Raw genomic sequence first — 15,516 nt, 5'->3', positions numbered from 1 at the left:
GCAGTTTTACATAAAATAGCTCAAATAGTCATCTTTACAGGAGAGATATAGTGTCGCGTACGGTGCGGGGGCCCTTTAATTGGTCTCAGCTTTGTGATCTAGGCTACAGACTTAGCATAAGTAGTTTATTGCTTTAGGTATATGTGCGCTAAAAAAAAAACTGCTGCTACTGCAAAAAATATAATCATCGCTGGAATGACTAAGTTTGGAGGGGAGCAGCTCCGTTTTATGATGCATAAATAAAGATATTTAAAAGAAAATGATAGCGAGAAGATGATGAGGATAGTCCGAGAAAAAAAGAAGAAAAATGAAACTGGGCGTAATAGCTTGTGAGACAAAAGAAGAAAAAATTAGGATATTGTAATTGTAGGGAAGAAATGTTGTGTTGAAGGGTTGATGGAGCAGCCTTTAAGTGGAAAAATGCCAGAGACCCAAGTATAATTATCGGAGTTTGATTTGTTTCTTCTGTTTTTCAAATTTTTCACATTCGCCCTATACTTGCCACCTTTTAGACAGGTGGCTCCAAGGTTATAGTTTCTTCACCCCATTTTGCAAGCCTCACCCCCTCCATGCTTCTTCCATTTACCCTAAAGGTGCATTTGGATACCCAAATGTTCCATCTGATGATGGAGTATCCTGTCAACGTCTAGAAGAAACCTTGGGTGGCTTTGGAGGTACCTAGGACAGAGGTGGACATATCATTGGTGCAACCGAAGGGTAAGGGCGCCCATTATCACCTCCAAAGCTTTTGGAAGTTTGCTTTCTGAAAAATTACTGGAGTGGAAAGAGCCCATATATTGTTCTTGCACAAGGGCCCTCTTCTGTCTGTGTCCGTCAGTAGTCTAGGAGATTTGTCTGCTGCAGAATTTAAGGAGATCTTCCATCATTTTCCATTTGGGAGCCACCAGCTGCTCCATGATTGTTGGAAATTATGATTTGTCTCCTGCATGGCACTGATGGACGCAGACAGAAAGAGGGCAAGAAAAATATATGGGCCTTTTGCAGCCCAATAGCTCATCAAAATGAACAATTTCACCTGCTTTGGAGTTGGCAGTGGACCCCTTACCGATTGAGACCCTCTATGGCCACATAGGTTGCACCAATGTTATGTCCGTCCCTGCTGCATGGAATGAGATCTTTGCTGCAAAGTCCATCCCCAGGATAGTCTCCGATCGGCAGTAACGAGGTCAGATCAGGATATAGCCCAAAGCCTTTTTGAGAACCCTAACATGGACCAGGCAAGAAATTAAGTCACTATTGTAGACATGGGTCAGGAATGGATAAGAAGTGGGCAGCCAAGATGTCACTACTGGGAGGAGGCAAAGGACAAGAACCAGGAGAAGACAGGAACCAAGAGAGGAACTGGCCAAATTTTGATGCTGAGTTGTAATAAAATGGTTTTCTTGTTTTTTTTATATTAATGACCTATGTGCTAGATATGTCAGGCCATCAATGTACTGTAAGATCAGTGTTTTTGTGACACCGATAGCGGCCATATGTAAAGATTATAAGGAGAGGAACATCACAGCTCCGTGCACTTTTTTTGCTTTCCGAGAGGTGCTCCAGATCAGTTCCTATTTTTTACATGCCGGAAAAAAAAGCTGCAAAAAACCTGTGTGGAAAAGTAGCCTTAAGGGTTTGTCTGATGAAAGACAGCCGATTTCAAAATATAACCCACGGGCAAATCAGCTGATTGCTCTGGTCCTGGCCCAACAGCACAATGAAAACAGAGGGAAACCCTCTAGCAGCCCCGTCTTTCAAGTGTAGTGGCTGCTGCGAGGAAAATGCAAAATGCAAGGAGGCCATTCAGATGATTGGTTGTCAAAGGTGGCACAAGTCCATCAGAATGAGAGTTTTTTTTTACAAGGTCATGGAAAGTGTAAGGAGGAACAAGCACCAGGTCCTACTGGCAGAACTTGGCACCAAAATTTGGCCAAATTTAAATCTGTGCAATGGGATCCCGTCTGTTCTATATATTAAAGTGGTTCAATCAAATTTGGAAGCTATTCCCTAGCCACAGGAGTCCAACCGCTGGGATCTCCACTTAGCTAGAGAACTGGGGCTCCTGTGTGAATGTTTTGGTGGTTGACCATGGGTAACTCTGCTCCACTCATTCTCTATTGCACCACAGGATATAACCAAGTGCAGCATCTAGCTAGTTTTCAGCACTCTCATTAAAGTAGCACTCCCATCAAATATTTTTATCCTCTTGATATATTGCAATCATCATATTATACAGCACTATGTACTTACAATTGCTCATTTTGACTTTCTACCCAGACAATTCTTCTCTTTTGCATTAGGTCTATGACATCACATAATTAAAAATCGACTAGCTGAATCTTTATAAGCTCTCTGTAGAAACAGGAGGTCAATTTTCCCTGTATGAGTCATCAGTCCCTGCAAAAGTCCCTGGCAGGGGGAGGAGGGAGCAGCTGGGTCAGGTCAGGAGTTGAAGAGGGGGAAGATAAATACAGGGACAAGTAACTTCCTGTTTCTACATAGAGCAGAGAAAAGAGAAGAATTAACTGGGTAGAAAGGCAAAATGAGCAATTGTATGTACACAGTACTATATAATATGATGACTGCAATATATTTAGAGGATAAAAACATAGATGGGAGGGATTCTTTAATAATGAATTGAGCCAAAATGCACACCACTATATTCACACGGGTCTTAGTTTTTGGTTTAAGGGAACTTCCTAGTGACTAAGGAGTTATGGATAGGGGATAACTTCCAAACTTGCCACGACCCCTTTAACAACTGTGATTTGTATGTGCATTTTGGTGGCCATCTTGACTGGGTAGTAATGCAGCATTTGTGGACAATCTCTGAATACCATGTAAATACTTCTATAAAATCTCATTAAAATGCCATGAAAGTAGCCCATTGTTTCAGGATTTCATTCTGATCGCTCTCACAATGTTTATGTCTGGAATCAAAAAGCATTCATCAAATGCGATGCGTCTCCATTGTGCGGCACGTCCTCGTTATTTCCCGGTCTCTATAAATGGTGCCTTTTATTTCCATTCTCTTATCTCATTAGGTTTTCTTTATGTAACGAGGTAATAATTATCACTATAAAAATATGTCAACTCCATAATGAGGGTTTTCTAAAGGTTACTCTCATCTGCATGCGGGTATAGCGGGGGGAAGCGGTTTTAGTGCATTTCTCACCTAGTCTTTGAAATGAATTCCTTAGATGTGGAGAGTTATTAATTTGTTTAACATCTGCTTACATATGTACATTGATCTCGTTCTCATATTTACTGCTCCGCATGAACGCTCCGCAGAGCCGATATCAGGACCTCGTTACCGAGAGGAGCGACAGCTAATACCAACACTTTTACCCACTTCTCCCGCAGATCCAGCAAGTAAAACGCAACCCTGGAGGAATGTCTGCATCTAAAATTGTAATTATCAGGTTCTGCTTAATTAATATGGGCTGTGAAGTTACATCTAGCATATTTCTATTACATCTTAATCATCCTTTATACCTTTTCCTATCTGGAAACTATCAACAATTTGCTGTTGACAGATCTGACTTTTTAAATAAATTTTTTTGCTTGGTATCTCGATGTATACCCCTGACAGGTACAGGCGATGCGCCTTCGGTTGTTTTTACTTCGTACATTTCAGAATTCTTGCTATCTGGAAACCGTCAACAAGTTGCTGTTGACAGATCTGACCTCTCTTAAATGTTTTATTTGCTATTATCAACATTAGGGCTCATACACACGACTGGTTTTCTCACACGAGTGCTATCAGTGGTTTCCACTCTTCTATGGGCTGTGCACATGTCCTATTTTTTCCTCGGACTGATTGGTCCGTGCTAAGAATCGTAGGCATGTCCGATTTTGTGTGACCCTACCCTTAGTAGTAATTTTTGTGGGATTTCTTAATATGCAATAATATAGCAAGACCGTTCCATACTTCTCTGTGCTTCTAACATATCCTTATGTCACGGGGATACAAGGAGAGCAAGAGCTAATAACCCGGGCCCCTGCAAATTCCCTCAGACTAGGGAAACCCTGTCTGACCCTCTACCTGAAGTTTACACTGAAGGTGTGCATGTCCAGGCCTCCACCCTCACCCTGACTCCTGATTCAGCCCTAGACTGAACACCACCGCCCACCACCCAGTGAATGCAATAGACCAATACCCAGAGTAATAACAAACAAGGATAAAGGAAAATATACACCACGCCGCAGTCAATCAGGAATACACTATAAATGTGCAGGGCAAAATAAATACAAATATAGGAAGGAGTAAATAAGACAAAGGAAAATACACCACCAGCAACGATTCTTCAACAACCAGCTCTCCACTCCGGACCGAGATAACTACGGATAAGACAGAAGCTATAATCGGCGACGCCCAAAGATCAGGAGAACCATTTAAAGGAAATAGGCATGGCCCAGCTTCCAATCCGAGGATCAGATAAATTAACCCCGGAGCAGCCAGACGAAAACTAGCCGACGCCAATGAGGAAACAGTGGTCAAACGCGGAATTACCGCTGTCTGTCAGACGACCTGGTCTGAACAGTGTCCGACATGACATCTTATTATCATTTGCTTTGCACAATTTTGGCTATGTTGAAACCATCAAGAGGTTTCTGTTGACGGATCTAACATTTTTTAAAGGGAACCTGTCACCCCGTTTTTTCGGTATGAGATAAAAATACTGTTAAATAGGGCCTGAGCTGAGCATTACAATAGTGTAGTTTGTGGACCCCGATTCCCCACCTATGCTGCCAAAATACGTTACCAAAGTAGTCGTTTTCGCCTGTCAATCAGGCTGGTCTGGTCAAAAGGGCGTGTTGTCTTCCCCCAGATTTTGCGTAGTTTTCCGTTGGTGGCGTAGTGGTGTGCGCATGCCCAAGGTCCCGAATCCTCTGCCAGGGGATTTAAAAGAGCGCGCTGTTCGTTATTTCATTGGTGATCGGTGGGCGCGGCCATCTTCCTTTGGCCGCGCGTGCGCAGAAGCGGCGCTCTGCTGGCCGCGGCTCTCTGCTGGCCGCGGCGCTCTGCTGGCCGCGGCTTCAGGAAAATGGCCGCGGGATGCCGCGCGTGCGCAGATGGATATCGCGGCGGCCATTTTCCTGAAGTCGCGGCCAGCAGAGCGCCGCGGCCAGCAGAGCGCCGCTTCTGCGCACGCGCGGCCAAAGGAAGATGGCCGCGCCCACCGATCACATTTTTATCTCATACCGAAAAAACGGGGTGACAGGTGCCCTTTAAATTTGTTTTTTTTTAGTATTATGATGGTATGGTGGTGTCTAAATCTGAATAGACTGATAGAATCCTTACGGTATTTCTTGATGTGTACTGTACCCCCAATATGGATGCCTCTGATGTATGCCAATGTATAGCCATAGAGTAGCATATGCCGGTAGGTACTCTGACCTAAACCAGCCTGAGGAAAGCCAAAAGGACTCTTTTTGGTCTCTGTGGAGGAGACGTTACAAATAGAGAGCTTTACCATCCACTGTCCCCACCCGGGACTCTTTCAGGAGCGGCTCCAACCCACCCAGGTACATTATGTCCATTTCTAGAGGGGAATACCCCACTCACTTTTTTGGGGCGGTATGACCCTAATTTGCCAGATTTGTCCTATATGCCATGATTAGAGATGCTGTGTGACCATAGAGGTCTGCCATAATTACTGAGATCTATGGGCCTAGAGAAGATGGACGCAGTACTCCCCCATATGAGAGACCCCCGAGATACAGAACAGATGCCACTACTACTCTCCCTGTACTTGCTCCTGCATGGCGGCATTGCAGCCTCTCCCTCCTCTGTTGGGGTCATCCCAGAGCTTGTAGGACCGTATTAAGGACCTCAAGGGTTCAGCTCCTTTGTTGCTTGGATAGTTTGCCTTGTTTGTATATGGGAACACAGCCCACATCCCAAATGTTAGTAAGACGTTACAAAGTGGGAAGTGAGGCTGCGCTGGAGAAGTCATAGGAGTCCGCCGACTGGATCCCGTGGTTGTCTAATGATGCTGCCTGGAATATTTAAATGCCGGCTGCGCTCTCTTTTCCATTTAGTTATAAGCTGTGGCACTTCGCTGATTATTCTTGGAATTTCCAAAAGAAAATCTGATTGTTTTATTTCCATTTAGTAGCTGCATTATTTGTCAAGGAGGGGAGCCTCGGTGGAGGTTCAGGTGGAGGCCGGATAACTATTAGTTGCACGGGTGGAGAATTAGTGTTGGTTCATTGTTGCTGTTAGCTGTATATTAAAACGTACTCTATCCTTTTTTCACAAAAACTGTAGAAAAGCGACTGTTGTTAAAATTGCTTCTTTTATTAATCTATATAGTGCTTATGGAGAGCCCCCACACCGCCGCAGGGCCGAGGGGTACCCGGAGCCGGGCCTCTGGGTCTCAGTCCTGGGGTTGTCGCGGTGGCTAGGCCCGGTCCGTGGCCCTGTCTGTCAGTGGGGGACGTCCGGTGCAATAAGTCGTGTTGTAACGGTGCAGTTGTGGGGTGCAGGTCGCGGTAAATAACGAGGACACCAGGTTGCAGTCTCTTTACCTCTTTACTGGAGATCTCTGAGTCCTCAGTCCAGAATACGGTTCACCAAGCTGCGCAAGTCCGGCCGGTCCAATGGCACCTCCAGAGTTCACTTCACAGGTGGAAATCGGTGCCTTCCTTCTTAGCGCTATGTGTTGTAGTCCTTCCCTGCTGTGCTTACGGAAAGTACCCCACAACCGTTGTGTCTGTTTCTTAAGTTCCCTCACAACTCGATTAAATGATGTTCTTCTAATCTTCCGTCCCTTCCTGATGTTACAGTTAGAACGGCACCCGTTTGTCGGATAGGCCTGGAGTTCTTCCGGGACCCTAGAGACGCCCCTCTCCCGCAATTGCCTCCCAAGACTTCATAGGTGATATGTGTTAGACAGCCCGCCTTAAACTGACCTGCCGCTGTTTAGAGTATCGCTTGAAGCTGAATGTTATAATACTCCCTCGGCGTTCCGGCCACCGGTAGTGCGCCTCAGCAGGGTGTTGCTCCGGTCTTACAGCATGACCCCTACTGGAATTCTCCTATTGCTTGATCTCGTTTCTCACTCAGCACAATCTATCTCGCTTCTCGTCCTTTCTTGGGTCCCGCCGCTTCCCGGAGCTGGCGCGGACCCGTTACGTTCTTTCCAATGCCAAGCCTCTGCCAGGATCCCACCCCTGGCAGAGACCCTACTGTCTCTTCCTCCACAACACCCTCTGCCACAAGGTGTTGCTTCGTTCAATCCAGTCAGCCTTCTCCCCTAACTTCCTGCCTGACCCCCAGTTTACCCACTATGGTGGGGGAGTGGCCTAATGAATAGCACCCTTAGCTCCCCCCGGAGGCCCAGCTGTGAAATGTATTGGTGTCTGTGATACCTGATCAGATGAACTCCTTCAGTGCCATCGGACGCACCATAGCTCCCCATAGTGGCGGAGCCACAGTACTGCAACGACCAGGACTCTGGGGCGCTGCACTCCTCCCTGGTTAAACACAGTACTCCGGGACTGGGAAGAAAAACAACAATACAAGTTAGCAAAAAGACATACAATTTTGTTGAGTGCAATAACATAAGCATACTTGAACAGGCTTCCCTTTATGGGAGGTGAGGACACTTGAACGTTACAAACATAGTTAAATATCATAGCAACAGGCTACAATTAACTCTCATTACCCAACCGGGTATTCTACTAAGTGCAATTTAATGAACAATAATTTAACATTGCCTTCAAGGAACATACACTCCTAGCTCGCTAAAGGCCTTCCCATAATCACATTACAGGGCAAGTTAACTTTTCATTCTCCTACTTTGAACCTGCAGGACCGCCTGTCCCTATGGCACCAGACCTACTGCCTCTCCTTTCTTTTACAGGACCGCCCCGTTCAGCCAGGGCCTACTGCCTTTCTCTACTATACATGGTATAGACATAACATTCCTTTCAATTAGAGAACATGGAGCCGGCTCTACTTGGCTCCTATTAGGACTCACTCACTAACCCCTACGGGTTCACTTTCTGTCCTTAGTAACACATTATTAACTTTCTATGGGGACTCAGGGTTTACCTTCTATCCTCACCTTCATTATTACTTTCTTATATGCAAAACAGTTACATTTCTTCCAGAGCATCATCATCAGTATTTCTTTACATTTAACTAGTTAATAACACATGCAACTTTTCTCATTCCAACATTATCATGGCATTACTGTTCTTAAAACAGTATCTCTCGTAAGTACGCTGTTGGACATCCCCTTTAAAAGAGGATCAAGTCTTTCTGAGGTAGCTCGTCTTCTCAGCCTACCAGTCTTTGTTCAGCAAAGGTTCCAGAACGGTATCTTCGCAAAGAGTCTTTAAATAAAACCAGTAGGAAGCGCCTTTAATAAGGTGCAAACTATTTACAAGAAAGTTTGGATCATGCACTGTTCATGATTACGGCAGTTCTTATAACATTGTGGAACAAAAAGCAAAAACGAAAGTGAAAGCAAAAATAAAAAGCAATAGGGATCCCGGGTAAACAAAGGGATCCCTTTAAGAGTTAACCCAGGACGGGTTTTAGCAGCAAAATAGCAAGGAAATAAACAGTTAACTATTTACAGTTCAGGTTTCCGAGGCTTAGTTGGACGGCTTCCAGGGCTGCACCTGGCACTTAACCCCTCTTGGCCCAGGAAGGGTGAAGTCCAGGGTTGCACCTAGTGCTGGACACACGCTGTTAATCCGTCTCTCATGTACAGTTAAATCATGCGCAGCGATGGAGGTCTGCGCAGCTTGAGTAGGGGCATTTGCTGCAGCAGAGGTAGCGGCTGCTGCAAGATCAGTCACTGGAACGGAGTCAGCAGCTGTGGCACTAGCAGTCGCTGTAGTGGTGTCGGTCGTCAGGGCAGGGTCGTCCTTCATACCTGCTTCAGATGCGGTCCCTCCGGTGCCGGTCTGCTCCGCCTCCGCTGGGGTCTGGAACGCTTGTTGCGGGGCCTTGTGCTGCGACGCTGTCATCTCTGCTTGCAGCATCTCGCTTTCCGGCAGGGCCTTGCTTTCTGGCTTCGGAGCGCTGGAACTTCTTTCTTGCTCCGGACCAGACGAGGCTGCCGACAGACGTCTGGCGAGGCTCCCGATGATGGTCTTCTTCCACCCGGCCTCAGTGCTCAGCTGCATCCGCCGGGGTTGATGGATCAGCCCGTCCGCTCCGGTCTGCAGGAGGTCAGCGTCAACTGTGGAGGTCTGGCTGCGGTGCCTCTCCGGGTAGCTGGGGGAGTCCTCGGCTCCGACCCCACGCTCCGGCTCCGGGCGGCTGGCCATGGCGTCCTCCATGTCGCTGAATTCTTCTTCCTGGTCCTTTTCCCGCTCTCTCCTTCGTGGGCGGTTTCGTTTTCTCTGTCTCTGCCCACCATTGAGGATCAGGAGGCGGATCTCGGCTGCTGACGGACACGTCCTCAAGGGGCCGAGATATTTAGACTGGGCGGCCATTGTCTTTCGCGCTCTTCAGCTTGTTCACGCCCACTTCCACGCCCTTCTTCTTCTCCTGCGCTCTCCTTAGCGCTGTAATGGCGGCGGTTTTGGCGCGAACTTTTGGCGGCAAGTGACAATCCACAGTCTTTGCAATAAAGTACAGTCCAAGCACAGTAAATCACAGTTCCAAGGCACACATGACCTGATTCTCCGGGCCTCTGGGTCTCAGTCCTGGGGTTGTCGCGGTGGCTAGGCCCAGTCCGTGGCCCTGTCTGTCAGTGGGGGACGTCCGGTGCAATAAGTCGTGTTGTAACGGTGCAGTTGTGGGGTGCAGGTCGCGGTAAATAACGAGGACACCAGGTTGCAGTCTCTTTACCTCTTTACTGGAGATCTCTGAGTCCTCAGTCCAGAATACAGTTCACCAAGCTGCGCAAGTCCGGCCGGTCCAATGGCACCTCCAGAGTTCACTTCACAGGTGGAAATCGGTGCCTTCCTTCTTAGCGCTATGTGTTGTAGTCCTTCCCTGCTGTGCTTACGGAAAGTACCCCACAACCGTTGTGTCTGTTTCTTAAGTTCCCTCACAACTCGATTAAATGATGTTCTTCTAATCTTCCGTCCCTTCCTGATGTTACAGTTAGAACGGCACCCGTTTGTCGGATAGGCCTGGAGTTCTTCCGGGACCCTAGAGACGCCCCTCTCCCGCAATTGCCTCCCAAGACTTCATAGGTGATATGTGTTAGACAGCCCGCCTTAAACTGACTGTCCTGCCGCTGTTTAGAGTATCGCTTGAAGCTGAATGTTATAATACTCCCTCGGCGTTCCGGCCACCGGTAGTGCGCCTCAGCAGGGTGTTGCTCCGGTCTTACAGCATGACCCCTACTGGAATTCTCCTATTGCTTGATCTCGTTTCTCACTCAGCACAATCTATCTCGCTTCTCGTCCTTTCTTGGGTCCCGCCGCTTCCCGGAGCTGGCGCGGACCCGTTACGTTCTTTCCAATGCCAAGCCTCTGCCAGGATCCCACCCCTGGCAGAGACCCTACTGTCTCTTCCTCCACAACACCCTCTGCCACAAGGTGTTGCTTCGTTCAATCCAGTCAGCCTTCTCCCCTAACTTCCTGCCTGACCCCCAGTTTACCCACTATGGTGGGGGAGTGGCCTAATGAATAGCACCCTTAGCTCCCCCCCGGAGGCCCAGCTGTGAAATGTATTGGTGTCTGTGATACCTGATCAGATGAACTCCTTCAGTGCCATCGGACGCACCATGGCTCCCCATAGTGGCGGAGCCACAGTACTGCAACGACCAGGACTCTGGGGCGCTGCACTTATAACCTAAAAGCTAGAGTGGTCACTCTCATCCTATTAATTCCCTCCCCTTTTGTAGAAATGCATGGTCCTGTTGTCCTCACCCCCCCCCCCAGAACAAGTAAATGAGTAATATGGCCTGAAAAAGTTCAGATTCTAATGCTTTGTAATTTCACATCCACTCCATTTTAATGTGAGTTTCCTATTCAATTCTACCTGCACTATGGGTGCTGGAACTTCCTTTCCTGCATTTTTCAAAAGGTGTTGCACCTGTCATTGTCCAATGGTGTGCCTGCAGTAAACAGAATATCCACTTCTCTGTTATGTCTGCATGCAATGTGCCAGACAGGAGAGCAAGAGCTCCACCTCCACTTCCTCTAGCGAGACAAAGCCTCGCCCTCACTTCCTGTAATCTGTCTCAGAGTACACCTGAAAACAGGCAGCGGACGGAAAGTTAGATAGAAGGCACACACCTAAATTTTGGAGTGATTTTCAGACTGAAAATGTCATACATAAAATACTTAACAAATTTGACCATCAGTGACATAACTAGATTACGACGGTCCCCAAGGCAAACTTTTGAATGAGTCCAGCCCTTGTCATATTCCACGTTATCTCCCTATCCCACCGTTCTTCACATCCAGCTCATCATCATCCCCATGCTCGTCAGCTCATCCGCCAGCTCAATATTTCGCTCTCATAATCTTGTAATTCTGCAACACGCTACCTCCTGGTTCTTTTCCTCCCCCAACTCCTAAACTCATTCTCAAAAGCGGCTAAAATCCATCTTGCTTAAAAAAGATGGACTACTAGCTCACTTAGGGATCAGATTATAGCTGTGTATGAAAATGTATGGAAAGTGGAAGGGTGAGGAATAGGGAGGGGTAGAGTGAGACATATACACACTCACACACACACGGTAATGCTTTCTAGTAAATGTTTTAGCTCACCCACAAAGCTGGATTCACAGCTACACTGCTCAATACTGCTATATTATATCCTCCAAACTGCTGCTTCTGAACATGTGCTGCAAGAAGACAGGACAACAGGAATCCCTCATGTCTGTGAAGGTTGTGATGGGAAATATCATACCAATTACTCACCCAGTAGCACAGAGACAACTGAAAATTAAAGATTGTTTGCAGAGGGGAAACTGGTGAAAAATGCAGGAAGCAAGTGATATAATCATTAGAAATTGTGTTATTCCTCATGAGCACACACTTGACAGCTTATTCTGATAAAAGTCACCAAAAACAACAAGTATGCTCCTGTTTCTAGGAATAAAAATTGAACACATTATCACGACATGCTAGGAAAATCCTCAACCTGCTGCAACTCACATCCTAAAGCATAAACATCTCCCGACAGAGTGTAGCAAAATCATAATCTTGCTCCATTCATGTTAGAATAAATTGATCCATCCTGTTTGATATTTGATAAGGTTTCAGTCTTCATGGCAGCTTTTGGCAACACCGTGTTGCTTTAGGCCCATGAACTAGTTTAGCAGACCTTATCCACACACCCATATTATATGTATCCGTAATATGGCGCCCCTAGAAAACTGTCGGTTACATACTGTACTTCCGATTTCTGAACTGAAGGCATTTTTTTTTATAATGGAGATTGGGACCTAGAGTTTGGTCTTTATTCCATGATATTAATGATAATCTGCTGCTGAGTTATTGCATTCGAGGCCGTCGGAAATAATCCTGACCATTAGAGTTGGTGCGAATCGATTCGACAATCTGTGGCCACTGGATCGGAACCCTGACACCCGCTTCCCACTTGACAACCTCCTTGGCGCTTCTTTCATTGTCCGGCCTGGTGTGACGTCACATGGGCATCACTTCGCAACCATGACATTGCACCAGGTCGGCCAATCAAAAAAAGAACCGCGGATTCCGGTAGATAGGAGGCGGTTCTCAGGGTGCCTGACCAGCGGCCATAGATTACCGACGTTGCCGTTGGATTAGGTCCTTCGAAACGTTTCTACTGCCCATGTGTCCTCTCCCTAAAACGCCCCATCTTGCCCAGCTCACAATCCATGCTGCATAGATTGCATTCCAGTTACTAAACGCTTGGAGACTTCAGATATCAGGCTAATGCCTTCGGAGTTCTTCAGAAGAAGAAATTGTTAATTTCCAGGTAACATAAAGCTTTTCCATGCATTAGAGCACACCGGCTCCTCCGCATTTAGAAATACATTACCAAACTTGTAAATTGTGCAGAAAGTATGTCTCGTAATGAAATAACATCCATATTTCATAATGGCCCTGATATTTTTATCACTCATATCATTATCCTTTTGATTTCAAATTAATTTTACGTCCTGTCAAATAACCGTGTCGTCACCATGGAAACCATCCAATTCTCCGCTGTGTACTCGACGTGTCTGTGAACCTCTGAATATTCACAACATGAAAGAATTGGATTACTTTACATTTCATTTCAAATTCCTTCACTCTCGAGATTCCCACCAGAGGACGGAGGCTCAGTTCTCAAAATTAAAAGTACATATGTTCTAAACACTTTCTGCCTGCTTGACCCTTTAGGAAATCACAGCAATAGCAGCTTTATAGAGATTGCTTTGTGTAATTAAACCTGTGGAGGTGAAAGGCATGAACTGCGTTTGGTACCGAAGAATATTTTACAAGTGCGACGTAGAAGTGGTAAAAAAATGGCTTCAGTTTTACTTCCAAAAATCCATTGCGTTAAGCCAAGGTGTCCAAAAAAAAAAAGACATTTTCGATGGATGGTCCTACATGTCAACAATTCAGATGCGGTCACAGCCCTAAGATAGGCTGGAAATATTTCCATAAAAATTTCAGTCACAATGGCGAAAACTTAATAGACCCCTTTATAGTCTCAAAAGTTTGTCCAACATTGTTGGTGTCCATCATGTAATGGATCTGACTGTTATGTCTCACCTGGTAACTACCTGAATACACTGGCAGTGTGCTGCTGCCTGAGTCTGTCTATAAGTTTCAGGAGAGAAACCTCAGAGTTGCGTGCTATAGCAGGGGAACCAATGAGGAACAAACGCTAATGCAATAAATGTTCTGCGTTTTTTGTTTATACAGTATAGTGTACATCATCAACATCATTGCCCATCACCTCCATCATTGCCCTTCACCTCCATCATTGTCTCCCCCCACTGCCATCATTGCCCATCACCTCCATCACTGTCTCCCCCCACCGCCATCATTGCCCATCACCTCCATCACTGTCTCCCCCCACCGCCATCATTGCCCATCGCCAGGCACTATTGCATCCCCCACCAATATCATTGTGCTTCCCCACCAACACACACATGCAGGAACACTCACATCACGCATGCACACACACTCAGGCACACTCACACACAGGCACACTCACACACAGACACACTCACACACAGACACGCAGGCACACTCACACACAGACACGCAGGCACACACACACACAGACACGCAGGCAAACACACACACAGACACGCAGGCACACTCACACACAGACACGCAGGCACACTCACACACAGACACGCAGGCACACTCACACACAGACACGCAGGCACACTCACACACAGACACGCAGGCACACTCACACACAGACATGCAGGCACACTCACACACAGACACAGGCACACTCACACACAGACATGCAGGCACACTCACACACAGACACAGGCACACTCACACACAGACACGCAGGCACACTCACACACAGACACAGGCACACTCACACACAGACACGCAGGCACACTTACACACAGACACGCAGGCACACTCACACACAGACACAGGCACACTCACACACAGACACGCAGGCACACTCACACACAGGCACGCAGGCAGTGGCGTAACTACAAAGTTATGGGCCCCGGTGCGAACTTCCAAATGGGGCCCCACCCCCACCCCGGGTCCCCCCGCTTCAACCACACCCACCCCCGCCCCCCCCACCTTCCCCTAGATACGCCTTGGACTGTCGCAAGAATCTCCTGCACTGCAACATGGTGTTGGGTGCCAGCACAGCCCGCACAGTGGTATATCCAGCACAGTGGTATATCCAGCACAGCCCGCACAGTGGTATATCCAGCACAGCCCGCACAGTGGTATATCCAGCACAGCCCGCACAGTGGTATATCCAGCAGAGCCCGCACAGTGGTATATCAAGCACAGCGGTATATCCAGCACAGCCCGCACAGTGGTATATCCAGCACAGCCAGCACAGTGGTATATCCAGCACAGCCCGCACAGTGGTATATCCAGCACAGCCCGCACAGTGGTATATCCAGCACAGCCCGCACAGTGGTATATCCAGCACAGCCCGCACAGTGGTATATCCAGCACAGGGATATATACAGCAGAGCCCGCACAGGGATATATACAGCAGAGCCCACACAGGGGTATATAGAACACAGCCCGCACAGGGGTATATAGAGCACAGCCCGCACAGAGATATATACAGCACAGCCCGCACAGGGATATATACAGCAGAGCCCGCACATGGATATATACAGCAGAGCCCGCACAGGGATATATACAGCAGAGCCCGCACAGTGGTATATACAGCAGAGCCCGCACAGTGGTATATACAGCAGAGCCCGCACAGGGATATATACGGCAGAGCCCGCACAGGGATATATACAGCAGAGCCCGCACAGTGGTATATACAGCAGAGCCCGCACAGTGGTATATACAGCAGAGCCCGCACATCTCATCTCCCCCCCCCCGATAATGGCCCCACAGTCAAGTTAAAAAGAAAAAAAAAAAAAACTCTCCTCACCTTTC

This window comes from Ranitomeya variabilis, chromosome 4, assembly GCF_051348905.1.
Source record: "Ranitomeya variabilis isolate aRanVar5 chromosome 4, aRanVar5.hap1, whole genome shotgun sequence".
NCBI lineage: Eukaryota > Metazoa > Chordata > Amphibia > Anura > Dendrobatidae > Ranitomeya > Ranitomeya variabilis.
Note: the sequence above shows the minus strand (reverse complement) of the source record.